The sequence below is a fragment of the Apus apus genome, chromosome 1, assembly GCF_020740795.1.
Source record: "Apus apus isolate bApuApu2 chromosome 1, bApuApu2.pri.cur, whole genome shotgun sequence".
NCBI classification, from domain to species: Eukaryota; Metazoa; Chordata; class Aves; order Apodiformes; family Apodidae; genus Apus; species Apus apus.
Window position 1 is genome coordinate 29,900,342 of NC_067282.1, and position 27,625 is coordinate 29,927,966.

Sequence of the window (27,625 nt, forward strand, 5' to 3'; positions counted from 1 at the left end):
GGGTTGACCTTGGCCTGCTGCTAGATGCCCACCCAGCTGCTCTCTCACTCCCCCTCAACAGGACAGGGGGAGAAAATAAGATGGAGCGAGTTTTTAAGTCAAGGTAAAGCCATGGAGATCACTTACCAGCTACTGTCAGAGACAAAACAGACTTGAATTGGGGAAAACCAAAATTATTGCCAATTAGAAGTTGAGTAGCGTGGTGAGAAACAAAGACGAAAACTAAACCAATTTCCCCTTACCTCACCCACCCTTTTACTCAGGCTTAACTTCACTTCTTCATTCCCAACTCTTCTACCTTCTCCTCTGCCCCAAGTGGTGCAGGCGGATGGGGAATGTGGTTGCGGTCAACTCTAACAGTTCCTCTCTGTTACTTCCTTCTCATGCTGTTTCCCTGCTCCAGTGTGGGGCCTTCAGGATAAACCTGCTCCTCCGTGGCCTCTCCAGCAGACAGAATTCCTTCAGGTAATACCCATGAGCTGCAGGGGAATGTGCGCTGGTGCCTGGAGCATCTCTCGCCCCCTCCTTCTTCACTGACTTTGATGTTTCTACTGATGTTTCTCACTCTCTGCCTATGTAGTGTTTTGCCCTTTCTTAAAACACATTTGTCAGAGGTACCACCATCTTGGCTGAGGTGCTCAGCTGTGTCCTGCAGTGGGTCCATCTAGAGCTGGTTGTAAGCAGTTGTCTGTCTACAGCTCCTTCTGCCATCACTTTGCCACCCACAGCCTGTACACTGCTCCACAAGTTTCTTTCCAGAGCACTTAGAAATGTAAGGAGAGGCAGTGAGTGGGCAGGATGCTCCTGTATAAATCCACTCTCACACTTGCAGACTGAGTCCTTGCCTAAAGGTGAAGTGCTGGAAGTTGAAAGCAGCATTCTTTCCCAGCCTGGTTGGTTAATTCTGAGGAAACCAGCTGAGTAAGCAGCCTCTGACTTCAGAAACCCAGAGCAGCTTCTTGAACCTGTAAAACCATTTTTCTGTTTGTGCCACAGGTGAAGTATCAGTGAACACCAAAACCCCAGAACCTGAAAACATATACCAAACACACACCATTTTGATCTCTCCAGTGAGGTGCTCTTAATATTTTAAATTAGTTGTTCTCCTTTTGTGTTTTGCGCTCTCTCTCTCCTCACCTGCTGGCTCCAGCTTTTAGCAAGGAAGAGATCAGCTGTCTTGTTACCAAGGTTTGTGAAGTTCACCTCCATGCTAATGCTCTCAGTACTAGTAAGCTCCCTAGCTCTTCCACTTAGCTATTTTTTCTGTGGCCAAAAGCAGCTTACCTACTTACTGCTCGGAAGCAAGATTATCATCTCTTACTCAAGATCACCAAACGGATACTGACTTAGGGTAAGACGTGGTGAGAAGGGGCCTGCTTATGCAGCTGACTGTATTTAATGTTATGCAAGAGTTAATTCTCATTGAAGTTAGGTGCACGACTAACTGAATCACATGAAAGGCCTTGCTGTAGGGATTTTCTGCTTATGAAGTAGCTCACTTGAATAATCCTTTTGTAGGATAACCTGCAGGGCAACTGAATACATATTTTTTTTTTTCACTATTCATTAATTTAGCAGAGCTGATCTGGTTTCTGGCTGGGCTTCTCACAGATGTTCAAGTCTTCCTAAACAGTAGTGGCATGCAGAAGAGGGGGAGTGTCAGAGTGAGTTTCATGCATTGTGTTGATAATTTACATCCATTCAGTTCAGCCCTTATCTCCATAGAGCCTGTACCGCTTAGTACCACGATCTATATCACAGCAAGAGAAAATCGTCGATGGGTTTGGGTAGCTGGTGGAAAGTGGAAGAGCTTAGAAGACCAACACACCTAGAATCCATATAAAACTAATAACAATGTTACTGCTATCCTGGTATAGTGTAAAGCAACCACAATGAAACTGAAAGTACATACTAGATCTTTCTGTATTTGGTGATAAAGTGGCTTGGACAGGAATCAGAGAATCATAGAATGCCAGACTGGAAGGGACCTCAAGGATCATCTGGCTCAACCTTTCTAGGTACTACTATAGTTTATATGAGATGGCTGAGCACCCTGTCAAGCTGAGACTTAAAACTGTCCAATGTGGGGGAATGTACCATTTCCCTTGGGAGACTATTCCAATGTTTGATGACTCCTCATGGTGAAAGATTCACCTCTTGTGTCTAATCAGAATCTCCCCAGGAGCAACTTGTGCCCATTACCCCTTGTCTGTTCCATGTGACTCCTTGTAAACAGAGAGGCTCCATCTTCCCGGTAGCCACCCTTTAAGTACTGGAACATGGTAATAAGGTCTTCTTGAAGCCTTCTCTTCTCAAGGCTGAACAAACCCAGTTCTCAACCTTTCCTCCTATGACAGGTTCTCCAGTCCTCTGATCATCCTTGTGGCCCTTCTCTGGACCCTCTCCAGCCTGTCTGCATCCTTTTTGTAGAGCAGGGACCAAACTGAACTCAATACTCCAGGTGTGGTCTGACAAGTACCAAGTAGAGCAGGATGATGACTTCCTTGTCTCTGCTGTTGATGCCCTTGTTGATGCAGCCCAGCATCCTGTTGGCTTTCTTTGCCACTGCAGCAGCACACTGTTCACTCATGTTGAGGCTGTTATCCACCAAAGCCCCCAGGTCCCTTACAACAGTGCTGCTCTCCAGCCAGGTAGATCCCAGTCTCAACTGCACTCTTGGGTTATGTGTTTCCAGGTGCAAGAATCTACACTTCTCCCCGTTGAACTTCACAAGGTTCCTGCTAGCCCACTCCTCTGGTCTGTCCAGGTCATCCTGGAGGGTGGCTCTCTCTTTTGGAGGGTCAACCCCTCCACTCATGTTGATGTCATCAGCAAACTTCATCAGGGTGCTCTTGATCCCAACATCCAGGTCACTTACGAAGATGCTGAAGAGCCTTGGGCCCAGTATTGATCCCTGGAGGACCCCACTAGTGACCAGTTGCCAGTTTGAGGAGGAACTATTTACTATCCCACTCTGGGTATGGTTTGTCAGCCAGTTCCCCACCCACCACAGAGACTATTTGTCAAGGACAAGGTAAAGGCAGTATTAAGGTGATACTGTTTAAAAGCACATCCCCACTGCTCCAGACAAAGTCTAGTTACCCACCCACCACACAGACCACTTGTCAAGGCTGTAACAAGTTGGATTCTCCAGGAGGAGGCTGTGGGGGACCTTGTCAAAAGCCTTGGAGAAGTCCAGGTAGACAGTGCCCACCACTCGCCCTGCATCAACTGAGCAGGTCACTTTGTCATAGAAGGTGATCAGGTTTGTCAAGCACAATTTGCCCCTGGTAAGTCCATGTTGGCTTTTCCCAATCACGTGCTTCAGTTGACTTGTGACAGTCCCCAGGAGGATTTGCCCCATGAGCTTTCCAGGGACTGAAGTGAGACTAATGGGTCAATAATTAACTGTGTCCTCCTTTCAGCCCTTATAAATGGGGGTGATGTTAGCCTTCCTCCAGTCCTCAGGGACATCTCCTGATCTCCACAACTTGTCAAAGATTATAGAGATCAGCTTTGCAATGACATCAGCCAGCTCTAACAGAACCCTAGGGGGGGTGGCATCTGGACCCATCAATTTGTACGGGTCAAGTTTCTCCAATAGCTGACACACCACCTCTTCCTTCAATGACAGTGGGTAAGTGTCTGCATCAACATGGACTTTTGTTCGTGTGGCCTGGGACCCAACAGTGCTGGTAAAGACAGAGGTGAAGAAGGTGTTGAGGACCTCTGCCTTTTCAGCATTGCAGGTGACTAGTTCACCTCTCCTGTTTAATAGTGGGCCAATTATTATTCCTCTGTTTCTGCTTGTGTTCATGCACCTGAAGAACCCTTTCTTGAAGTTTTTGACATCTCTGGCCAGTGTCAGCTCAAGTTGAGCTTTTGCTTTCCTAACTGCATCCCTGCATACCCTGGCAATGCCCTTGTAATTTCCAACTGGTAATGTTCCACTTTTCCACCTCTAGGTGGTTCTGAGCAGACCCAGTCTCACAGTTAAGCCAAGGGGGTTTCTTCCTCAGCCTACTTCCCTTTAGAGGAGATGAACTGGTTTTGCTTATCTAGGAGAGTGTTCTTGAAAAATTCCTAGCACTCACAAGCTCCTTTCCCCTCCATGGAAGCTTCCCACAGGATCCCTTCCAACTGAGACCAGAGCAAGCTGAAGTTTGCTCTTCTAAAATCTAAAACCTTTGTCCTGGAATTCACCTTCATTGTGCTCAGCAGTGTCCCAGGCCCCACAATTCTGTGGTCACTGCAGCCAAGTCTGTCACTAACTGAGATATTACAGAGCAGGTTTTCCTGGTTAGTGAGTAGTAAGTCCAGTTGTGTCCCATTCCTGGTTGGCACATCCAAAATTTGTGTGAGGAAGCAGTCTTGTACACATTCCAGCAACTGGATGGATGTCAGGGGAGCTACAATGTTGTTTTTCCAGTAAATGTCTGGGTAGTTAAAGTCTCCCATCAGGACCAAGTTTTGTTGACCCAAAGCATCTTTTCCAACAGTCTTTAGCCATCTCTCATGGTCCTCCAGTCATATTAATCATTGAACCATCTTTCAGTTATTCCTATGGCATCATAAGGAAGGGGTGACTTGTGTGCTACAAACCCTCTAGGTGTGTTTAGGGTGTGGCTGTGATCTTTGAATCAAGTTTTCAGATTCATTAAGCTTCTTAGATCAATACTAACCTCTTCCTGAGCATCTCTCTTAATGGATAAGTACTGAGTTTGATAATTTCTGAGGTTAAAACAGATGATAAGACAGATCCAAGATAAGAACTTTTTAAGAAACAAAAGCTATATGGCTCTACTGAACTTGTTTGCAGGAAGTAAAATCCTGCATGTGGAAGCTCTGAATTCATGGAGAGGTGAAGACATAGAATGGTTAGGTTGTCTTACTAAGGAGTTGGGACAGTTCAAAATAAACTGCCTGCTAGCTGGAAAGCTGAACATGTTTCACAGAGATGTGACTCTTCAGCCAGGGAAAGAAAGGGAATTGTTGCACCTTTATGTTTGCCTGAGCAGTGAGGACCAATGCATATCCTTAACAGCGTGTTTCCATGATGCCATGTGGATGCAATGGGAACACTTCTCAAGGACTTAAGAGGCAGAGAAACCTATTCCTAGTTAACTGCCTGCTTCACTCCACAGGTAGAAGAATTCAGGTCAAGACAGTTTAGTTAGTAATTTCCATAGGAGCAGGTTTTCAAAGGAACACAATACCAATGTCTCATCCTTGCTGCTAACAGCTTAACTTGCTTTTCCACTAGTTATTTCTTTATATTGATTTGTTGTATTTCTCCTCTTAGTTTCAGTTGTGAGTTGTCTAGAGGTGGAAGGGCCTTGCTAAGACTCCATACAGTGCATTCCAGCCAGGATCTTTCATGACACATCATACAGCTGTTACTGTAAATAGAATAATACTAATTGCCCAGCATAGCATGGACTCACAAATACAGGTCTTGTTGCAACTGTAAGCAATTTTGTCAAGTAATTAGGTAGTTGTATGGGTCTATATAATTCCAGGGATGTCTGTCACACCCACTTACTTAAAGAGAAGAGAATACCTATGTGTTTTATGAGAAATGGTATTTTGTCTGGTTTTTCACACAGAGCATGCAAATACCTTCAGCAGAAATCTTTCACTTTTGATGTAGCTATTTTCATGTTTTTAATTTTTTTAAAGGAAATTTACCACCATTTCCTCACATTTGCTCTGGGACTGCTGCTTGATACAGCTTCCTTTTAGGCCAGCAATCTGAATACTCTGAAAAACACCTGAAGATCTCTGGTATCTCTCTAAGATACCACTTGTACTTAAGTGGTTCAGCATTGCCATAATCATTGGTATCCCTTGGTCTAGGGTATTTGCCCTCCCTTGCTGTTTTTTGATCACACATTGCGTATCTGTCTGACCACAGACTGGAAAGTCTTCCAAAGACTGCAAAACCAGCAGGTCATTAAGGGAAATCTAATCCCTAAAGGAGGGAAAGGAGAGGTAGGAAATAGATTTACAAGAAAGGCTTGAGCAGCATATGCTTTAATGGAGTGTGGAGATTGCTGAGCAAGACTGGCCGCAGTAAAAGATGCTCTGCACTGAATAAATCATCCATAGTGTCTACAAAAGTTGATGATACTTTACATTTGACTAGATTAAAAATCATAGAATCACGAAATGGTTTGATTTGGAAGGGACTTTACATATGATCTAGTTTCAACCCTTCTGCTATGGACAGAGACAGCTTCTACTACAGCAGGTTGCTGCAATTGCAGGTTAAATCTGTTAGCAGTAAATTAAACTTGCCAGGACTGTTCTCTGGTACCGAGGGCAGGTGGTACAAGATGGGCCAAGTTCAAATACTCCATACATTTGTTCACTGTGGGGTTGCCAAATCCAGTGTGCCTGTTGTGAATGCCCCCGTGTCCATGCTAGCACCTGATCTGTATTTGCTGTCATGGGCCAGAAATGTGCCCGGTTTAGTCTGAACAGTTTGCCAGTGTAGATATATGTCATTCTATTTAAAAGAAATCTGTACAGCTGCCATTGTTTGGTGTAACCACTCATATGCTCAGTTAAGTTCACAGTTTGGTAGCTGCTGATTGCTCACTTTCCACAAAATGATGGCATCTCCCTGCATTTATTGTTCCCCACCAAACTGCTGAAGGTTTTTAATTTTGGGGCTTTTGACAGTCTTAAAGCAGAAGAAAAAGGAAGCATTTTTTCTTCTCCCCACTATGCAGATTTCCCCTCAATGTATCAATTAGGTTCATTTATTTGCAACTAAGTTAAACCCAGTGCCAGCCTAGTAACAACTGCTGCAAGGGTGGGACTGGACAGGAGGGGCATTTAAGGGCCAGATAAGTTCCCCGAGTGTGCTGGGTATAAAGGGAAAAGTGACGAAGGACCTGCTGCCTGAAAAACCATCTGGTTTATGCAGAAGAATCATAAGCAGCCAAGGAATTGCCCAACTGGTTCTGGTGAGCAAGAGCCAGATTCTCTGGGACCTTCATGAACCTAGGGGTGAGTATCTGTGGAAATGCCTGTATGACTTCAATGTCACCTCTTCTATGGAAACATAATTTTATTCAAGTGTTTGCCTTGTGCCCCAGCACTGTGTTGCTGATGCTGCAGACAATGCAGGACTTGGACGCACCCAGAGCTGTTTGGACAATTAACATTTGGAGGAGCTGAGCTGCACGGACTTTTTCACAATTGCTTCTGCTGCCCCTGTGTCACTTGTCCGAAATGATCTGACTCGCCTTACTTCCCCAAGCAGCAGCCACAGCAGCAGCAGTTCCTCTTGGATTCCTTTCTCTGCTATTTTAGTCCAGGCCTTTCCAGTTGTCCTTATGGCCAAAATGAAACTGAGAGGTAAACCTCTGATGTTACCAGCCCCTCTTCTGTGAAGCATATTTTATTCACGTGCTGAACAATTTTTAACTCTTTACAGCCCAGATGAATTTTTTAATGAGTTAATGAGATGGGGGTGACACTGAGGCAGATGTTAGCAAACAAAAAGGAAACAAATTCATTGAAGGGCTGTCAGCCTGAAGAAAACAAAAAGTGCTGTAGTGTAGCACAGATGGGTGGTGGGAAAGACCTGCCTGCTGCCTTAGGAGAGAACACTAAGAAGCACTCCCTGGAAGAAATCACAGTGCCTTGCATAAAGCAGAAGGAATGCAGTGTTGTGGTCACTTCAAAGCAAGTCAGTGACTCTGCTGAACTGCTGTTGTGCATCAAGGAATGTTCTGTGGGAAAGGAGAATTTATTTGCCTCACCTGGAACTGGGAGCCTTTTTACTGTGCTCTCATCTTGGTTCAACAGTTACTGTAAATCAGGTTTCCCCTTACTGGGTTCTCAGAAGGTGAAACTAAATCAAAGCAGGAATGGTTTTACTGGAATAGGGTTATGTTTTCAGGCCTCCTACACATTTAATGGAGGAGACACAAGAATGTGAGTAGTAGTTTATGTGCTGACACAGCAAAGAGGATATATCCACGCTTCTGTAGTAGAGAATTTCCTAAGCTAACTCGGATCCTAGTCACATCTGGCTTCAATAGCTACATTCCTTTCCCAGGAATACACCTTGGCACGGCATTTTCCTGTGCCAGCACAGTGCTAACATAGCCAGTGTGTCATGCTGTGTCATGCTAGAAAGAAGTTCGTGGGTCTATGACTGAAGCAGAGCTTGAGGGCTACTTAGAAGTGCAACACAAGATTGAGAAATCTAGGAAAATATGAAGAAGGAAAATACATCATTTTGTGGATTGCAAAGTAGAGTCAAGGTGAGGCTGAAACAGCCCTGAGGAGCTTGAGGATACAGCTGGAAGCACACCCCAGCATCCTGAGCAGAGGAGCATCTTACTTCTCTAACCTTGAGAGACACAGCAGTGCTGGAGATGGACTTTCCCAGGAAGGATGAAATGCACAGAGAAGGGTGAAGGGCCTTGTCTGTCTCCCATAGTGAGGAAAAATCTGATTTTCCTACGTTTCACGGAATCACAGAATCTTAGGGGTTGGAAGGGACCTCAAAAGATCATCTAGTCCAACCCAGTCTCATCAATTTATTAAGTCAACATGCTAACAGCACCACTCATCAATATTCCCTCTCAAACTCAGCTTAACATGGAGGATCTGGTTGCCCCAGCCTTCCCTCCAAATGCTTTGGAAGTCACCTAGCTCTCTCTCCTCTATGAGTAGTGCTTCATTCACTGCAGTAGGGCTCCTTCAGCAGGTCCCAGTGGCCAGGCACAAGGCCAGAGTCAGACAGTCTGGAGCTCCCTGACCCTGATCCCCAGGATTTCTGTATTGGACAGACTGATGGGAAAGCAGAAATAGCTACCAGCATATCCTCCACACTTCCTATTTCCCAGCTGCTTTCTGGCTAGTCAACACATACACTTCCTCTTTCACAGAGCAAATATGCACAACTGCTGCTGCACCAGATGCTGGATGGAGATGACACTTCTCCAAGTCAACCTTCCAGTTGCTCCTGCCACGAGATGTAGAAATCCACAAACAGCCCATCTACTGGTTCTGGATCTGGCTGGGTCCAGGCCCTATCTGTATGTTGGTCTTGTCCCAGCCCTGTGCTGAGTGCTCACCTTACTCTGCTATTTTCCCAGCATTTTTTCTCACATTTTTGTCTTTCCAGATCTTTTCATGGGGAAACTCTTTAAGCCATCCTACCCCATCCTTTCCTCTCTAAGTCCCTGCAAAGACACTGTTCACCCCTACCTTCCCTAGGGTTCCTAGCTTCCACAGACACACCTTTTCCCTCTAGCATTTCCTCCCCTCTTCCCCTAGCATCTGCAACCAGTGATTGCCCAGAGCCTTCAGCATTCTTTCCTTCACACCTTACATGCCAAGAAGGTGCACTTGGATGCCTGCAGCTTATTGCTTTAAGCCACTGTCTCTCTCCTGGGCACTCATCTCAGGCCAAATTTCTCCCCTGCCTTCTATCCCTTTTCTTCCTCCAGAGGAACAACCTGAAGAACACTTAATTTTCCAGCACATATCACATTAATTACCCTTTGACTATTACTAACAGACTTCACTTTCTCTATAACTTAAAATCCTCACCTCTCTCTGCCAGGTACTTTTTCACCACTCATCCTTTCTTCCAACTTGACCTGACTGCAAGTGAGGCCTGAAACACCTTTCAGCAACTAAACTAATGACTCTGTTTCTCATTGACCCTTGTTCACCTATGTAACATCCCAGTCCAAGGAATTCAGAATTCCAGTAAAGCTTACAGGAAAAAACCTCTTTCTGATGGGGTGAGGCAGCACTAGCTCACACTTTCGCTTCCCACATCCTAATGAGGACAGAACACAAGCACATGCTTTTTTCTCAGAAAAATGAGTTGAATTGTAAATCCTCAGAATTTATAATTCTTGGAATCACACATCTAGAAATGCCATTTACCATGCATCATGAAAAAATGACACCTCTTTGTCTTCAATGTTGGGCTGTGACCACATGTTCTGTAGTATCTGGCTGTCCTTAGGGCACTATTTGCCAAGTCAACAAGTCCATAGGTGCTTCCAGTCTTTATGTACATGGGGTCTTACCAGGAGAACAAATGCTGAAATGCGAGTTCCTAAGGGCAGATTTCTCAAACAAAACCTGTCATCCAAATTTGACAGCAGATGGCATAAAACCCACCTACTGTCCTGGCTACTCAGCTGTGTCATAGATTGTTTCCAGCACTGCTCATGCAGGGATGGGGAGCAGCTGGTATTTAATATTTGCTGCAAACTCGTCCTGACTGACCGAGGATGTTGTACAAAACTATTCATCCTGGCCCCAGGAAGACCTCATAGTGGCCTTCCAGTACCTGAAGGGACCTGCAGGAAAGCTAGGGAGGGACTTTTTACTAGGGCATGTAGTAAGAGGACAAGGGGTAATGGATTAAAACTGGAAGAGGGGAGATTTAGGTTAGACATTAGGAGGAAATTCTTCACTATGAGGGTGGTGAGACACTGGCACAGGTTGCCCAGGGAAGTTGTGGAAACCCCATCGCTGGAAGTATTCAAGGCCAGGTTGGATGGGGCTCTGAGTAACCTGGTCTAGTGGAAGGTGTCCCTGCCAATGCAGAGGGGGTTGATCTAGATGATCTTTAAGGTCCCTTCCAACCCAAACTGTGCTATGATTTTATGATTCTATGATTCTAATGAATAGATGACGTGCAGCTACACCAGACTGTTCTCGAGTTCTGCCTGAGTCGGGAAGGAGCAACAAGAGGAAAGTTGCTGCCACTGAATCTTTCTCTTTGTACTCCAGTGAAATAAAAGCTGACCGAGGGTTTTCCTCTTTTTTTGCGAAAAAAAGTCTTTTTCCTCTCCCTCCTCTCTGCTGAGCAAGCACCAGAAGGAAGGGTTGGTCCCTGCATTTGCACTATGGCATTGCAGTGCTGCAGCATTTGGTGCCTGGGAGTCATGGAGTGAGAAAGAAGTCCCACTGAGGGTCACACTGAGGCTGAGAGGTGGGGGTGCCAGGGTGCCACTCAAGCACGAGGCTCTGGCATAGTATATGTCCCACCATGTTGTGGTTCCTGCGCTGGGGGTGCAGGAAGTGGTGAAATTTATACATAAGTTCGAACTGTTACTTATGTGTGGTAGTTTTAAGCTGCTTATAGAAGTGCCAAGTGCCCAGTCAGGTGATTAATGGTCAGCTCTGTGGCTGAAAAAGTAGATATGTTGTTGGGCCTGATCCTGGGCTTTTCAGCCACGGGCAACTGGACACTGAAAAGGAAGACAGAACTTAAATTTTGCTCTGTACACTGCCTGAGGACTGTGCCCAAGGCCAAGATGAGCAGCAAGAAAGGAATGAAGAGGTGTGTGTTTCACAGGTTGATCAGAAAGATGTGCCTTGACCTCCATAGGGATTTGGCACAGTTCACAGGCAGGAAGATGGAGAAAAGCAGTGACTTGTCTCTGTTCACCACCTACCTTCCCCCAAGCCTCAATCAATAAAGAAGAAGCCTCAGTTTTCCTCTCATTGTGAGAGGTGCAAGATGCTTCCTCACCTGGACACCAAGAGATGTCTCAGTATAGATGGCATAGGAGATGGAGCTATTGCAGGTGACAGGAATAGCCAAGAGAGTATGTAAGTATGATGAGCTCAATGAGAGGACAAAGTGAGGAGCAGATAAGAGAGAAAAGCAAAAGAGCAGGAGCAAGCCTGTTGGGAGTTTTGTAAATCTGATGGGGCAACAGTACAGTGATGTTAAGCACAGTTCATTGCGTTTTTTCCTGTTGTTAACCTTCACTTCACTCCCCCTGCACACAAGTCATTCCTGTGCTTGCCTAACTCACAACTGGGCTGTGGCAAGAGGTTGCTTCCCAGGAGGATGACAATCCAGAAAGGACCAGGTGACTACCCTGTGTGCTCCAGCTAGTCCAACACCCAGCCCTCTGTGTTAGCCTAAAAACCTGTCTGTATTTTACAGGTACAAAATGCCATGGGTGTAGCCACACAACCAAGGAATGCAGTACACAGTTCTCTATTCTTGGCTATTCTTCTGTAAGCAATGGGAGAGGAGATGCCTGTCAGTTACTATCTGTGGCTCTAATCTTCCCCACTGGCTGTGCAAAATCAGTGCACAGGTGTATGTAGCTCACAGCTACCTTATCCTCTGCATGCACAGGAAAGAGCTCTCGCAGTGTCTCGCTACACCATCTATGTTACCTGCACCTTTAAGCCACCTTCCAGCTGACTGGAGCAGAGAACTGAGAAAGGACTGGCACTAAAAAGGTTCCTTCCCCTCTGACTCTGCTTGCCTGTGGAAGTATGACTGCATCTGTCTCCTTGTACACATGCACACATGTGCACGCTCACACACACGTGCTTAAAGGAGCAGGGCCCAATGCAAAGCCATCAAGAAATGCCAAGTTTAACTTTGGCTGAATTGCAGCCTCTTGTCTCCAAATCGAGCCACATCTGAGAAGCAGGAATGTGTGTATCGATCACCCAGTAATGAGCCATTGCTGTGCTATCTAAATATGATATGAAAGTCAGAGCTGTATTTTTAACAATCTTTTGATAAAACAAAGTAATGATTTTTCTCCTAACCTCACCAAAGCTTTGCCCTCTGTCTCGAAGGTACACGATTTCAAAATCCCAAATTAGTGGGGAGATCAAAATGAGGCCCCCAGCAAAAGCTGGCTGGAATTTTAAGCTTTTCCAGTCCTCTCTTTGAGGAACTGTGTAAGCATGATCTCCATATGTAGGTTGTCACATGTAAAATGTTATGCCTGTGCTCCAGCATGTGGGTCAGACACCCTAAGTCACACTTCATTAAATACTGCTAGTAAAATGCTCAAGTATAATTTTAGGGGGTGTATCTTCTCTAACACTGGCTTTACATTTAAAGGTGTGTTTGGAAGTGCCCTGGGTGAGGAGGAAGGCAAATGAGGCTTGAAGACTTGCACAGAGAAGATGAGAAGTGTTGGTGTTGAACTCGAACGTTGTGTATTCTCAAACAGCAGCTTTGTTCATGTTTGAACAGCTTGATCATAATTATCATTTCACTTTGTCACAGAAATTTCAGGAGGTGACTTGCTCCCTGTGCCTTACTCTGCAGAGTAAGAGAAACTGTAAGCGATTCAAACAGTTAAGACCTTGATCATGTCCCTGTCTTGTCACACCGTTACATGTATAACATAAAAAAATAAAATCCACTTTCACAAAGCATTAAAACTTCCCGGGAAAAGTACCACTAGAGGGGGCTGGTTGCACGTAACTCGTTTAGGTTTCTACACTGCTCGACACGGTACACGGATGGCTGTCTTGGTGCCCCAAAGCTACTGCAGGTGGCCGTGCAGCCCTGAAGGACACCAGCCAGTGCAAACACGCCTCACTGGAGCTGTAGCCACAAAACCTGCGCAGAAGAAGGGGCAGAACCCGGAGTGGTGACCTCGGCAATGCTGCACTGCCGTGTCCGTGCTGCTCTCTGCTCCAAAGGTGCGTCTGCAGAGCCACCCCAAGCCGGAGAGAAGCAAACATTCATCCCGGAGAAGCAATGTCCACATGCACCAGCGGCTCTAGTGTCTGCAGAACACAACTACACCGCGTGCTCACTTCAAGCTCTGGCTCCTTATTCTCCTGTCTCTAAGCTTGCCCACTTCTAAACCTAGCTTCTTTAAATCCTTTTACTATTCATGTTTTGTGAAAGACACACGGAGTGCCAACTCTCTCTGCTGCTGGCAAGGTAGCAACGCAGAGAGTACAGCCTTCTGCCCCTGGAGCCTGGTGGAGAGCCTGAGTCTGGTCCAGAATTCCTGAATGCATTTGGAGCTCTTTCAGTCTGGAGACATTTTCTATTAATTAGTCCTGGGAAGCTTTAGAGCCATTCCTGAAATACTGGAATAAATTGCTTAAAGATATCCCTAGAGGAGCTCAATGTTAACAGAAGTTTTTTCTTTGGAAGACGCAGGACTAATGTCCCTTAAAGGAGTATCTACTCAGGCAGGAGTACCACCTCCTCCATGCTAGCCTGGCACAGCTTTCACTCTGAAGCCAGAGACTGAAGTACTGCTGCACTTGAGATAATAATAATAACAACAAGAACAATAATCATAATCATAATAGCAATTTGCATGTCACTGCAGCTCACAGCTCCTCCTCTGCCAGCCAGCTCCAAGCCCAGGGCACAGGAGGTCATCTGTGTCCATGTTTATCTGTGCCTGCATTCCCCCTTGCAGAAGCACCTACAGTACTGTGCAGTGCCAGAGTTAATTTTCCTTGCTGTGAGCAACCAGGAACAGGTGAGGGAAAGCCAAAGGATGATGGAAAGTTTACTGGGGATCTTTCTAGTTCCTTGATTCGTTGATAGCTTGAAATTACTTTGAATTTCAGCTGTGGACCCATTCAGTGTGCATAAATCCTCTGGAGTTTCTCAGTACCAAACAGCTTTAAAGAAAAATAAAAAACTCCCTTCCATCTGTACCATGGGGCTTTTTGCTTCCTGCTCCTCTCAAAATTGTGGAGTGGTTGTTCAGACCACCTGCTCTGTGGTTGAAAGTCACTGAAACTACTGTGGTGTCTAAATGAATTTTCTACTCTGTGGCTGGAGGTTTAACATTTAGCAAATGGCAATCTTCTTGCAAGTGACATATTTGACTGTTTTCTGTGTTTGAATAATGCTTATGATAACTCACATAACCTCATTCAGGTCTTTTCTCTTCATTGCAATGCCCATGAGTTCTACTAAGGCCCTCAATTCCCTCCTTCACTTCTCTTTCTACTACACCTGTTTCTGCTTCTGCATGTAGATTTCTCTAACTTCACTCCCAGTCTATACTGTTGCCTCTCCCCATTGCTGGCAGCCTGTAGCTGGGTACTTGCACCAAGAGAACATTTAGCTGAATTAACTGACTCCAGTGAAAATCCCAGCAGAGACAAGTGGTTTGAGTTTCTTACTATAATTAGTATAGCAAGTGGAGAGATTACTTTCATCCTTCAGCTTCACTGAAACCAAATTTCAGGTGTATTGAGCTAATAGAGTGAAGTCTACCTGCATCCTTGGTTTGGCCTTTGTCCACAGGCACCTAATTTTTCCTTGCAGCTCCCCAAGGCAGGCTGCTGCAAGACTCATGGCTGCACACCCTCTGACTGGTTACTGTTCTGTGGGTACCAAAGACATTGCTGAGTTCACTGGAAGTTGCTGAGGTGGGGAGAAGGGAAACTGCATCTGCACAACCGTGCAGAGGTTGCAGCACTTAGCAGCAGGTGAAAAGCATTCTTTTTTAAGCTGAGGTGGTTTCAACTGCTTGCAACCATATCGCAGCATATCGGCAGCCACAAGTCAATAGGCATAAAGTGATGCGTGCTGGAAAGCAGAAGGGGTGATGGAGAGGATGGGGAAGTGGGGGAAAGGGGAGACTACCACAGCTACACAGCTGTCATTAGACATGCAAGACCCATGGGGCCAGAGTGACAAGTCAGCAGAAGGTTAGGACAAATTCTGTGTCCTCATCACTGGCGCAGAGGTGTCCGTCTGTCCATAGGAGTCCTTGGGTACAAAGACGGACAGTTGGGTTTTTGAGATTTGTTTGTTAAAATGGCAGTTGAGTTTTACTGTTTTTGTATATTTCATCACTTGTGTTGATACAATGTGGGAACAACCCAAAGCATCAACTAAGCCCTCACTGAACAGCCCTGTGGTCAAGGGGTACCAAATCAGAGGCTGGAGCTCTGATCCCAGTTCTATTGCAGGCTGCCTTAATCATCAAGTCACTTAGGCAAGGGGTTTTTTTTTTGCTTGGTTTCTTATATTTAGAAAAACATCAGGCACTTCAGATTTGGGGACTGGAACTCATTAAAAATACTTTTCTTTTTTCTTTTTTTCCCCCTACGGTAAACAAAATGTATTTAAAAGAAATAACAAAATATATTTACAAGACCTCCTACAGCTTGCAAAAAAGTCAAACCAATTGTTTTGACAATTTGGTCCTAGATGTAATTTGTAGTCCAGCAATAAAGTTTGTTTTGTTTTGTTTGTTTTGGGTTTTTTGTTTGTTTGGTTGGTTTTGGTTTTGACTTTGGTTTTTTGGTTTGTTTGTTTGGTTTTTTTTTTTTTTAATATAAAACAATGACAAGTATTATGATGCTGAATGACCTCTTGGCAGCAGTGAGGAAGAATCTGATCCCTTGCAGGTATTACTGGAGGAAAGACAGGGTCAGCATATGACTTCACTGATGTTACATAGGGCTGAGTCTGCCTTTCCTTTTGATTCAACTATCTTTTCAAAACATCATCCAGAGCTGAAAGCCATGGCAGCAGTACACAGCAAGTGATCCCATCGCTCCAGCTAAGTCCCAGGTAGTCCAACAGAATAACATCACATGAGACCTTTTATTTCTAACTATTTTATGCCATTCACGGTTCCTCTGCTTTAATGCAGGTCATTTTTCACCAAGTGCTGAAGTCAAGCTTCAATCTGAGACATGAAGTTTCTGTGGCATGATGATGAGTAGGCATGGGAGTAAAAGGGAAGTCTTCCAAATCAAAATATGTTCCCATCAGGTTGGACAAGACAAAGTCCTTAGCCATACTGAGGTCCACTGCATCAATCACACACAGTAAAAATACAATGGGGAAGAAAATGGGTCAAAAACTTAGCGTCGCCCTTCTCAGACTATTTACACACCCACAGCAGTTCAACTTCCTTACTCACGAATGCAAATTAAACAAATTATCTGGCCTCAAACTGACTGTGGCTTATCACTGGAGAAGGTGCTTAAACTTCCTCAGCTCTGTTTTAGCTGAGGACCATACTATTGCCAAGAAATAATTACTTTAGCCTTAATGCACAGTCTGCATAGCTCCTGTGGGGAAGGAGACAGACACATCAAAAATAGAAAAATGTACTGTACAGTGGAGTGAGGTGGAGAGGGAGAGAAGAAAATAATTCTTCAATTCCCAGAAATGAAGGCAACATAATTTTTGTCTCAGCTGTAAGCTTCAAGTCCACCTCCCTTCTGAACAGGCTGGCTTGACACAAACCCACATCATGAAGCTGCAACACCCATTTTGTCTGAAGGACAGGTGGCAGTGTAAAATCCTAGGATCTTTAATTAGAAGAAAGTATTTGCATGCCTGATAAATCTCCCTTTAATGTAGTTTCACATTCACCCAGACATACTAAAAATCTGAATTGAGCACACCTGCATGGAAACCATGATATACTCCAATTTGTGTAACAGCAACCCTTGCTCAACATTACTTCCACGTGTAAGTGTGGACCAAGTATGAACATCCACTCTCCTAACACTTACAGAATGACTGATTAGGGGCTATTTCTGTATATTTCTTCCTCACAATACTCCTCTAGGGGCAAGGGAACAGGACATCTTTATGAACTACTTGCTCATCCAATATTTTTAATACCTTCTGTAATGTCTGTGTATCTTTCCTTTAGGTTATTTCTGGAGAAGCAAAGGGCAGCCAGATGAGTGAGGTTCTGAATCTTTTCGTTCTACAACAAGTGGTGTATGAAGTTATTTTCCATTCTGAGTAAGTTTAGTGGAAGATTCCAAACCCTAAATAGTAAAGCAGAGAGCTGATTCCCTTCAATGTCAAAACACCCAAGCTTGCTGTAATGTTAAGGATCACCAAGCATCTGTAGGCCACTGACAACATATCCTACCTTCACCATGGTTATATAATGTCCTAATTCTTGTTTGATTAATAAGTAATTCAAGATAGCATATATGCATAAAATGCTGTGTATCTTAGGGTGCAATTTACATACCAGACACAATTGTATATATGGTGCTTTTCTAATTATAACTTAAATACCTGAGTTACCTTGAAATCCAGGGATGGGTGTATCTGAATGCAATAGACACATGCACTGAGAACATCAACATTAATGGGAGAAGTGTAAGAGTGTACCTGGGAACACATAACCCAGGAGTGCAGGTCTGGCTGGGATCCATCTGGCTGGAGAGCAGCCCTGTGGAAAGGGACCTGGGGGTCGTGGTGGATAACAGCCTCAACCTGAGTGAGCAGTGTGCTGCAGTGGCAAAGAAAGCCAACAGGATGCTGGGCTGCATCAACCAGGGCATCAACAGCAGAGATAAGGAAGCCATCATTCTGCTCTACTCGGTGCTTGTTGGACCACACCTGGACTTTTGTGTTCTGTTTTGGTCCTTGCTCTACAAAAAGGATGCAGAGAGGCTGGAGAGGGTCCAGAGAAGGGCTGCAAGGATGATCAGAGGACTGGAGAACCTGTCATATGAGGAGAGTCTGAGAAAACTGGGTTTGTTCAGCCTTGAGAAAAGACAGCTTTGGGGAGACCTCATTACCATGTTCCAGTACTTACAGGGTGGATACTAAGAAGATGGAGACTCTCTATTTACAAGGAGTCACATGGAACAGACAAGGGGTAATGGGCACAAGTTTCTACTGGGGAGATTCTGATGAGACACAAGAGGTGACTCTTTCACCATGAGGACAATTAAATATTGGAATAGTCTCCCAAGGGAAGGGGCAGATTCCCCCACATTGGACAGTTTTAAGTCTCAGCTTGACAGGGTGCTGAGCCATCTCATATAAACTATAGTAGTACCTAGTAAGTTTGGACCAGGTGACCCTTGAAGTCCCTTCCAGCCTGGCATTCTATGATTCTATGATTAAGGGCAACATAGAGCAGGAGTCTCTTGTATAAATAATTCCTTTTCTATTTTCTACTGGATGGCTTCTACAGAGCTATGTTTTAATTCTTATTTCACTTGACACTGCTTGAAAGCAACCACACATGGTTTAGAAAGACATTTTGTCTTTCAGCATCATACAAATCAAATTTATGTGCACATATATGGTCCAAATGAAAAAATGATCATATTTTGCATGGGGATATTTGACTTACAGCTATCATCAAGACTTGGAAATAGTGGCTGACTCTAATCACAGCTATTTCTGGTATCCAATTGCCATGTATTGTTTTTGCTTAAATGGGACATAGGAAAGGGTTAAGAAGGGGGGACAGAGGGTGCAGTGAATCTTCCCAATGTATTCACTGACACAATTAGTATCCAAGTATGGTCCACAGCATTCTGATGTGCAGATCTGGTTTCATTTTATGTTGCATATATACCTGAGGTTCTTGGTGTCAATAGGAATAAAGCTAACATCATTACAGGCAATATCCAGATATTTGGAGATCTAATAAAAACAACCTACAATGAAAGTGAACAGAATAATTAATTAGAAACACAAAACACAGAGTCAGAATTATTCAGGAGACCTCTGGAGGTCATCTACTCCAGCCCTGCAGCTCAAAAAATTTCTAGCTGCTACATAGTGTGTAGGCCTCTATTTTTCTACCTATTATAAAAAAAAAAAATAAATTGATGGTTTAGCCCCTTTTCAGGATCCAAAACTATCCTCCAGCTCTTACAGGAGCTCAGATGACCTCTAAAGCTATTCTCTCCAGTCAGTGTAGATGTTAAGATGGGTCCCTCAATAAAGTACCTAAAGCCAGGGGGATGAAGCTGGGTCTTAGCATTCCAAAATACTCTAAAAAGGGACTTTTGCTTATGTCCTCCAGAATTTCCCCAGGACAATAATAATTTAATGTATTGACTAAGTTTTAAAATTATACCTATTTTTACTGCTACACAAAGGCAGACAGCAGAGCTAATAATGGAAGCCACAAGACCTTTCTTTCTCAAAATGCTTTCAGCTAGAATGTCTGTGTACTGAAAATGAGCCACAGCTGACCAAATACATTTATATAGTTAAAATTAAATATGGCAAGGCATTTTAGGAAACATTACAATTAACTTTCAGTACCTCTGCATTCTACTAGTATGAAAAAGTCTTTTTTTGTTTGGCTTAATTGCATGGGTAGAATGGAAATTAGTGAATTATTATAATATATGGTCAAGATAAAAATCTTTGTTTCTGCTTATAAATGCTGTGATCCTCTCAGCTAATAGCAAATTTCTTATCCAGATGGAAATGTGATAGCAAATTGAAGGAAACTTTCAATTTCTTCACTGGCTTAAGTCTCTGAATGTCATTAGGGATTTCTCAGATGGGGTTGTTCTAGAGCACCAGTGATGTCAGTCATTAATCAAAATAAGTAAAATTTTGGGGAAAAATCATGTAAAACAGAACAAAGAGACACAAAGAATAAAAACAGAGCTCACCTAACACCAAAATGGCAAGAATTAGAGAAAAATATGTCCCAAGTAGTCAACAGCCTGTCCTTGAGACACAGGCCTGTAAGACAGATGAAAGGGATGGGAGGGAGTGCTCCACACAGCTTATCTTGGTTATAGCCTTGAGCACTGGGTAGAAAACACTACCTAATTAAACTCAACGTATTAATATCTCATCAGTATATTAATACTAAAGTACCCACCCATAGGCTAGATGGACACCTAGTAACAAAAAGCCCCCTACTCTCTGAGTGTGCAAAGTGAAGTCTTTAAGCACTGTCACTTTAAATGGAAGCAAAAATTAGTTAACCTATAATGTATGTGACTGACAGAATATAGTTAGAGATGAAGTAATTTTACGTATTTCTGTGTACAAAAGGAGCCCTTGTGCTTTGGGAAGCTGAGCTTGCTTTGTGGAATACCACTTGGCTCCTTTCTCTGTTTAGGGCTGGATATTAAAGCAAATATCTCAACTCTGTGTGTGGATCAGCTTCTTGCACACCTGGCAACAGACCCTGTTTTCAGGACAACACCAGGACTTGTAAGGCTTTAATACTGAACATCTGAGAAAGGAATGGGACAGCAAGTGGAAAAAACAATGACTGTCCATCACAAAGTATGTCATGGTTCTGTATTCTGTATCTCTAGTATCAGTAAACTATGCTGGAAGAACTAGGAAATCAATATTATAAGATTAGCTAGTACAAATACTGTATACATAGATACACCTAACTACAGTAGACTGAGATGACTGGGAACTGTAGCTACAGATTTCTCAGACCTGGGAAAGATGGTGGATAAGGGGCAGAAAGGCACGTGGGAGCAGGCAAGAGCCTAGGAGAACAGCCTCACTGATTAAATTATGGATCTTTGAAAGTTACTTTTTAAATTTAAACTGTAAAATTTCAGCCTTACATCACTTCGGTGAAGTAATGGAAAATAAGCAGCACATGCCTTTGTGGGGAAAAAAGAGTAAATTATTGAGCAAGAAGTTAAGGTGAACAAAGGTGTCCATTAAAAGGGGTCAGGTCTGGAAGGTGAAACAAAAAAGCAGGCCTAAAAGTGATACAAAAAATGGGTCAGGTGTATAAAGAAACCTCTCATCCTTTTCATTTACATGTAAAAAAGTGACATACTTGTCACAGATGGGAGTGGAAGGACTTAAGGTTGCTTAAAGCATCACAGTCAAAAATATTAGGAAAAAGTAATTTCAATATAAATTTGTACAGGTGCAATGTAACAATCTCATGGCAAAGCTCACTCTATTATTCACTATGTGGAAGGATGGGATTGAGTTGCAGTCATTTACATGAGGATGAGGAAAAAATAGTTATACAGAGATCAGGGGCTGGGTTGGAGTGATTTATACAGGGATCAGGGAAAGAGAATGAGGAAGGTCACGAGTACTTTTAAGTAATTTACAATAATTTAAGTAGCTTGCCTCAAAAGAAGAATGGATGCAGTACAGCAAAGAAGATTTCACCAGTGGTGACCATGAACCAAGAATCTCCTTAGCATGTGGCAAGGACTGATTGTTCACTAAAAATAACTTGACAAGAGTAATCTTTCCCCTCTCAGAAAGTCAGCAAAATTATAGTAGTGGTCTTGATAAACAGTAAGCAAACTGCTGAGAAGCTGAAGAAAATAAGGAGAGGTCATTCGAGGATCTTGGCTGGTAAAGTGGGGACTAGCTCCATTGGTTTGGATGCTTTGGAAAGAGGAATTTATATACTGAACACTTTTCAGAAAAGATATCTAAAAATAGTTTTTTCTAGACTCACATAAGAGTATTGCTGGCAAGAACGTGAAAAATCAATAGCTGTTTTTTTATAGTACCAAGAAAGAGAACTCCCAGCACTGTTTGCTTGTGATGATGGTTCTGGTATTTCCACCTCTGTCATTGCCAGTTTCCATTTTGGTCACACTTGCAGAAATGGACAATGAAGTGACATAGTGTGTTTTATTAGATAATTATATTTCTTACACAAAGAACCTCAAAATAAAAAGGTATCGGACAAAATCTGTACCTTACTGCTACAACATGGGATACTGCCTAGCTTCCAAATGCAGCCATATCACAGCATAATATTTTCAGGAACCAAACAAGTTCTCTGTGAACACCAGTATTTCAACAGGTTTTCTAGATCATAAAACAGGAAAGGGAACAATAATACTAATTCTTTCAAGGTCATGGAAAAAGGAATGAAATATTTATGGCTAATTTACACAGACCATTTGCTTAAGATTGAACTTAATTTAAAGCAAAATGTATCCAGATAGGATTATTCCCCAAATCCCTAATTGATTACTTCTGATCTACCCTCTCACTAGTTATATTTATTCTGAGATTTTAAAGTCCATACATCAAATCCACTATCTACCTCCAAGGAGGAGCCTGCTTCTCCAGACAGCAACTCCCATTCCGATGGAAGCCTGCAGCAGACAGCTGGGAGAAGCCTACAAACCATTTATATAAAGGTGGTTTAGAAAACCATTTCCTCATGCCAACTGCCAGGGATTTGTGTCCTCCATGAAGGTAGAAGCATAAATTCCAGCGGAGACTCTCAAGTGGAATTTTGAGTGAAGCTTCCTCTGGCTTGTTCAGCTAGGAAACTAAACTGCTGGTTCAGCTCCAGCAAAGGACAAAATTTAGATCAGCAGGCAAACTCCCGAAAACCATGAAATATTAGATTTCTGGTTCCTTACCAAAAGCAAGAGGCACCTTCTCTCATTTTCTGCATCTGACAACTACTTTTTATGGTGCTGACATAACTTGGGTTGAATTACACTTTGGCAATAGGTACAGTGCTGAGCAAGTGCCACGAAAATCATGCAGGATGCATCAGAAAGAAAATGAGACACAGTAAAAGTACAGAGGAAATGACAAAAGAAGGTGAAACAAAAGAAAATAAGAAATACACATGGGAGAATTTAAGGCAAGGGAACTATAGAAGAAAAGCATGTAAATCAGTTATCCCTATAGCTGCTTTAATGTTAACAGTTTTAAATCATTTTAAGCACTTCTTTTCCTTCAGTGGTACAGTAAGAAATTTAAGACCATTGTTCTGTGCATGAGGTTACAAAGCCAAAACATACTTTGAATGAAAGCTGTTATTGACTTTTAAACACAGAAACATGAGCAATGTGTCTTTAAAGGATACACCTGAAGGCTATGAGCAATCTTCTGGTACAAGAAGCAACATAATACTTCAACTTGGGACACAGACATCAGTTTTTCCCCTTTATCTTGTTTGCTTGCTATAAAATGGAAATTAGTTTCCCAAATATCCTCCACACACTATAGCCATGGGAGGCACTATTAAAGTCTATTATGTAAAAAAAGTATGTCAGGCATTATAGAAGCTCTTAGGGGAAAGCAAACATTAGAAAATAAAGACAGAATGAGAAGTGTTCTGCAAACTTCCTGCATCTAATCCTTGAGATCCTTTGTTGCCATACTCAGACAGAGCTCACTTACAGTAACCAATCAACTTACAAAGACCTGCATAAAGATACAAAGACTGCATGTTCTTTACAAACAGTTCCTTTCTTTTTCCTTTGATGGGAGAAGAATAATTCTTCATGTACACAAAAAAAAGGGGCTTGCACTAGAATGGCTTATGACCTGCAGTCATGACATTAGTTTGCCTTCTTCCATAGCTGCCAGTTCCAGTTACAGAGACTATAGGCTTCTCATTGTGCTGGAGCTTATGCCACCCACAACAGTGCAGAAGAGGCATCCTTCTCCTGAGTGCTTTAGGTCCTGTAAGCTTCAACCTCCCAGTCCCTTCAATGCCAAATCAACATTGCAGATTAATTTGTTACATTATAATTCCACTATTTCACTAACGCAACAGGATGTAGCAGTTGTAGTCCTCCAGAGTCTACAAGGAGCAGGCCACACTTCTGAAACCCTCATTTCTCATAATGCCATTTTATGACTGTCAACCCATGTCATCTATCTAGTTTCTCTCTCAAAAGTGACATAAACTTCTTGATCCTACCTGTAAAGAGTCCTTCTCTTCCAGCTTCAAGTAGCTTTCAGTAATGTATAGTATATGCTTTTTCTTTCTTTCCCTCTTGTAAATGCTGTTCCAGTGAATCAGACTTTCTACTTTTTTCTTTCAAGACCATTTCTAAACAGAAGAGATAAATTAACAGTGAAAGACATGTTGAATGTACAATAAATAGATTCCTTTATACATATAGCTCAGAATCTTATTGCACAAGTCCTATATATTATTTAAATGCAGTGAGGAAGACCTTAAACATAAGAGATTAATTTTAATGTTTTTATAGCTTCAATAAAGTAATAAAATAATAAAATTGTTCATATTGGCAGGGATTTTGTTAGACCTAAAGTAGTTGCAAAGATCTGAAAAATCAATATAATCACATCTGTTCCTCATTTTGCATTCAATTAGTTGGCTACACCTGATACAGAGAGATCAGGTCAAAGACACAAGTGTTGGAATCACTTTCCTAAATTTTGGTGATAGACTGGCCCACAATTTTCAAAGTCTTATGGAACTGGACTTTTTCAGTTCCCTTATACCACCAGTTATAATAAAATTACACACATTTAAATAATAATTTGCTGTCATCATAAATCACATCATTTTGTTATCACAAGCTATAATTTCACGCTGTGTATTTCTCAGGTGATGTGGGCAAACTAATATCCACACAAAGATAAATGCAGCGTATTTTTCTCCCTGCAAGACATACTCAGGAAAAGCTTTCAGTAAAATACTGTACCCACAAAAAAGCACGAAGATATTGAATATTAATTACCTAGGATCTTCTGTTGCTCAGGCTTTCTTGTTTCAGATAGTGGTAAATCAATATCAGACAAAATCACCCTGTTAAGTTCAGTCTGCAAGCTCCTCCTTTCAATAAATCATTAACCAGCTACTGAGGACTTCACAGTTGTAGTGGGAAGCAAGTGGCTTTTTGAGCATTGTCTTCAGAGGCAGAGGGTGAGGAGCTGAATCCGCAGCTAGACTTTCCAGTGAAAATATAGGAGTGAAAAGGGCAAGACCAGTGTCATTTTCAGTACTTCATATGAGAGAACCTGTGATTATTTGTGAAATGGGAAGCTACCAGGCCAACTAAGAGTTTTAGTAATAATAAAATATCTCCTAGGATTTGGGACAGCAAATCTTTTTTTCTGTTCACTTTTGTTTGGCATTTGACTGCTTGAGTAGACAGGATTAATTTCATATGGAACAACTCTGCTTGCAGTAATGGCTCGTAAAGACCAACACCAACACCAGGGCATTATTCTTATGAACTACACCTAGAGAGTAACTACCACTTTTTTGCTCCACTTTCTCTGTTGGGAAATTTGCTTCAGAGAGAACCAAGCCTCTCCTTAGGTCACAGATACATGTAGCTTTGGGATGGAACGGTCTTACTGTCTTGATTGAGGTGATGTATGTCTGTATTAGAAACATTGGGCAAGAAGAAATGTGGTCAAACCAGGGCTGTGTACTGACAGGCTGTGTCTGTGCTGGTTTGCTTTGGTGGGATTTTTGTTAGGGGGGGAAGGGCCCGAGGGGTGGCTCCAGTAAGAAGCTGAGAAACTCCCCCTGCTCCAAACCCAGCCAAGGAGCCATTAGAGGAACAATAGATGCGCCTCAGCGATTAACATACGAAAGAACTGAGATAAGACCTGAGCAGAGGAGCACTAAAAGAAAAAAGAAGAGCTGTGCTGGGGAAGGAGAGCTGGTGGCTGGTGAGGAAGAAGGGGAAGAAGGTCCCCGAGCAGAAGTTTCCCTGCAGCCCATGGCGAGATGGCAGCTGTCCCCCTGCACTCGTGGAGGAACGTGGTGGAACATTCCCTGGGGGCGCCAGGAGGGGTGAACTTGGCCAGTGGATTTGGATTTTGTGGCCAAAGGATTTGCTGCCTGTGGACTCTGATTACGGAGCTTTGGAAGACCCCGGTGCCAGGGGAGGTGGCTGTTCCCGAAGCAGCCCGTGACTCTGTGGGAAGCCCAGGCTGGAGCAGCTCCGGACCTCGTGGGAAGGACTCATGAAGGAGAGGTTCGTGGAGGATTCTCTCCCATGGGAGGGACCCCGTGGGGAAGCAGGGCAGGACTGTAAGGAATCCTTCTTCCTGAGGAGGAAGGAGCAGCAGGAACCACCAGCCTGTGAACTGACTCTAAACCCCATCCCCTGTCCCCCTGTGCCGCTGGGGGGAAGGAGGGAGAGAAACCGGGAACAAAGTGATTTGGGCACGGGAAAAAGGGAGGGGTGGGGGTAATGTATGTAAGAACTGCTCTTGGTGTTGTCTGTGTCCTGTGTGTGTGTGATTAGTATGAAATTAAAGTATTATTTTTTCCCTCAAGTTGAGTCTGTTTTGCCCGGGACCTTTGTCTCAGACCATGAGCTTTGTCCTCCTCATCCCAGAGAGATGTGTGTGGGGAGGGGAGTTGAATGAGCGGCCAGGGGCTGTTCCTTTGTTGTTGTGTTGGGCCCAAACCACGACAGGGTCTTTGAGTTGGATTTGTGTTTGACAATGACAAATCTGATGAACAGTCAGACATGTATCTTTGGGTTGGATTTGCACTGGACCCTACTGAATGGGAAAAGGACAAACATTCAGGGAACTTCCATACCAAAAAAGCACTATGGAGGGACTTTTGAGTATATAAATGAGGTCAGCTGTGGTAGAGCTGTAAAAAGAACTGGTGAAACAGCTTCTGGAAACTGTCTCAAAAGTGACTGCAGGATCTTTTCCAAGTAGGCAGCTTCACAGAATTGATCAGGCCTGTGCAGAAGAACTTTTATCAGCCTCTGAGGTCTGTATTAATTCTACTAATTGTTAGGCACCCAGTGAAGCACCAGTCAGAAGTCTGTCCTCTGCCCTTTTACTAATACAATAGGATACACAATTACTCTCTTCAGATGAGGGGAAAGACTTTTCAGAGGGTGAACCAGATCTTCAGCGAGCTGAACACCTCACCGAAATTGCTTACCTCTCTTTACAGATTACTGAGAGGCTTAGAAATTCTGTTTTCTCAGTTTATTCACCTCCATTCAATGACTGGTGTGTGGTGAGGTGGCACTGAGTCCTCATGTCCTACACCACTAAGGCAGAGGTTTGTTTCATACACTTCACAAAACAGATAGACTTTGCTGCCAGGACTGCTCCCAAAGACCTAATTCTGGTTCCTTAACTAGCCCCCAATTCCCAAACAGTACCACACCCAGCCAACATTTCATCCTGACCATTTTTATCAGCAAAGAAATACTTAGCAAATTATCCTTCATTCAGCCTGTAAGTTCCACAAGCTTGGTGCTCTTGGTGCTCCCTTTGCTAGGGAGGCTCATTTCCAGAGACCTGCTGAGGGAAAAGTTACTTTTTATAGCTTTGTGCTACAAGTCAGCTCTCAAACAAAGCTGGGACCATTGCCTTATCTGCCTGTTTTCTTTCCAGGACTCCTGCTCTTTT

The 27,625-nt window shown here is 43.2% G+C and overlaps 1 protein-coding gene across 3 annotated transcripts in view; it reads left to right on the plus strand.

The window, feature by feature from the left end:
• The window catches only part of RUBCNL (rubicon like autophagy enhancer), a 52,012-nt gene extending 24,387 nt beyond the window's left edge, over positions 1-27,625 (plus strand). The window contains exon 17 of one of the 3 annotated variants that reach the window (XR_007891995.1): positions 27,611-27,625. The gene's annotated coding sequence lies outside the window, so the exon portion shown is untranslated. Of the gene's footprint in view, positions 1-403; positions 414-10,677; positions 10,746-27,610 lie in introns of those variants that run through there. The other 2 variants (XR_007891993.1, XR_007891994.1) reach the window with 2 other exon arrangements.